Here is a 2586-nt window from a genome sequence, read left to right on the forward strand (position 1 = left end):
TTCAGAAGTATTTTAAAACATTTTTTTAAAAATTTACTCCTCTGAAAATTTTAAGCCTTTTAAAAGGAAACAGAATCACGAAATGAAAAACTGAAAATTCAGTTTTTCTCCATTTAATTTATTGTTTCAGACGAATATCATCCGGTTCGTGTCTAATATTGAGTGTCGTATAGTGTTATGTTTAGCTGTAAGCCGGCTGAAGAGGGAAAAGGCTGGATAAATTGTAAGAAATGTACAAACTTTCTGAGCCGAAACAAATAATTTAGAATAACAAATAAATATGAAAAGAAAAGGAATGAAATAAATAACTAAAACGAATTAGGAAATTTCAAATTATTTTATTAAACTATTTGGACGCTGGATTCTTACCAAGTGGAAGGAAGTAGGACAGCTCAGGTGAAATATAGATTGATATCTAGTCTAAATTTCTAGTCGTAATGGTATTTTAGCGGTTACCACAACTTCTTTCTGCCTAACTTAAATATTAAAGCTATCAAATATCGTTTTATGAAATTCAATTAATTTTTTATTCAATTCATTCAAAATTAATGCATACAAGAATTCATTAAAATTTTAATTTCATTCATATTTAATTGCATAAATAATTCTAAGATTCATTATAAAATTAATCATTCTTTTACAGCTCTGTTATATACTATGTATATATATTACAAACCATTCTAAAAATTGAATCGCAATATATTATCACTTAACATTTATAAAAAAAGCTAATTTTGATTAGAATTATTATACAGAAATATTAATCACAGTAAATTCAATTAATTTTAATTTCACCGATGTCTGCCTTACTACGAACTATTACTTAAATCTAGCACTCAATCGGTTTGCCATTATGTTTATATCCACAATCGTTTAAGCGTCTTGGTTGAATAAATAATGACATTGATATTTTGTTTTCAAAATGTTCCTATTGGAAAAATTATAATTGATATTGTTAAGTAAAAATTATGAAATATTATTTTGATAAATTTTGCAACTCACTGGTTCTTGCTGTTCTAAAGACGTGGGTAAAGTTGCCCGAGCTTCGGTATTAAGGCTTAAAGCAAAGCAAATTATTAGGATTGTCAATAAAATATGAGGAAAGAATAGAAAATTTTTAAAATCCATGTTTACAGTAGGAAAGCTAGCGAATTACTAAATGATGGGAATTTATTTTTTTTAATAATTCTCAAGTTACTTAATATTGATGATTTATTTCTGATATTAGTCTCTACTTATATTAGGCTGCACCTAATTTGGTAAATTTTAAATTTTCCATTTTTTTCGAACTTATTCTTCGTAGGAAAATAATTTAAAAAACATTATTGATGTTACCAATGCACACCTAATAAAAAACCTCTAACGGTATCTCGGCACCAATTTTTTTATTTGTTGACCTGTGTTATTAATGATTTTAGGTTATCATGGGTTAATGAAGTCAAAGTAATTGTTATGGTGCAATAGAATACAGAAACTGTATTCTAAATTTATAAAAATCTTTATTGCTTATTAAAGAAGGAGGCAATCTGAAGTGATTTATTAGAAAATAAGCTACGAAATGAAATTACAAATGGAATGACAAACTTATATATACCCTTGACACTCATGGCGAAGGGTAAACAAAATGCAAAATAAGCTCCTCTTATTCTTCATGTATTTAAAAAATACACCAAACAAAATATTTAGCTGACAACATTATTTCCTCATTACAGAAAACCTTAAATAAACTTTCGAAATAAGTGCACAGATTTCTACCAAAAATACATTCCTTCTAACAAAGCCAAAGCTTACTAACTACTACACACTTTGATGTTTTTTTGTGGGATTATAATTAATTTGAACTAGTTCCAACACATCAAATAAGTAATAAAACTTTTTGTGTCTATTTAAAGCACATTTTTAATTGGCTTAATTGCATAAAATCATCATCATCATGTAAATTTTGGTCATCACTATAAGAAATTACAAAACATTTTAATATAATTTCATTTCATACAACAATTTTATATTAAATGGAAAAATCCTTTTTCTAAGCGTCTCAAGTATTTAAGAAGTTATAAAGCAGAACATTAAAAAAAAAACTGAAAACTAAACAAGTCAAAGCAAAGTAAACCACAACTTGGCCATGAATAATTAAAAACTTTATTATGATAAACAAATAAACTCATAAATATTACAATATTTAAATAGAATAAATGAAAATACGGGAGATTCCTGTAACCACTTCTTTAAGGATTAGAAAGCATGATATAAAGTAACCATGGTAAGAAACTGCTATTGTACTTGCAAGAAAATAAATGAAAATAACATGTTTTTTGCAAAACTGAAAGATGTTTTTGTAAGATAATTATTATGAAATTAAAAAGGATAAAAGTTATAATTTGAATGTGAATTCTAAGACAAGCTCTCCCTGCACGAGTTTTTATGAATAAAATCTTGTTTATTTTGTTTTGAATCAGTTTTTAAAGATTAATGTTTAGAAACAAGAACATAAACAAGGGGTTACATAGTAACACATTTATATAGAAAGTTAAATATTCAGCAAAGTATTTAATTTAAATTGTATCTCTTTTGTCAAAGAGGATC

At 26.1% G+C, this 2586-nt stretch overlaps 1 long non-coding RNA gene across 1 annotated transcript; it reads right to left on the reverse strand.

Annotated features, from left to right (window-relative positions):
• Positions 1 to 318: 318 nt before the first annotated feature.
• Positions 319 to 1143, reverse strand: LOC135954439 (uncharacterized). Its single transcript, XR_010576259.1, has 2 exons — positions 1003 to 1143; positions 319 to 928 (listed from the first exon to the last, which is right to left on the reverse strand). It is a non-coding gene; the product is annotated as an uncharacterized LOC135954439 (long non-coding RNA).
• Positions 1144 to 2586: the final 1443 nt, after the last annotated feature.

This window comes from Calliphora vicina, chromosome 1 (genome assembly GCF_958450345.1).
Source record: "Calliphora vicina chromosome 1, idCalVici1.1, whole genome shotgun sequence".
Classification (NCBI taxonomy): domain Eukaryota; kingdom Metazoa; phylum Arthropoda; class Insecta; order Diptera; family Calliphoridae; genus Calliphora; species Calliphora vicina.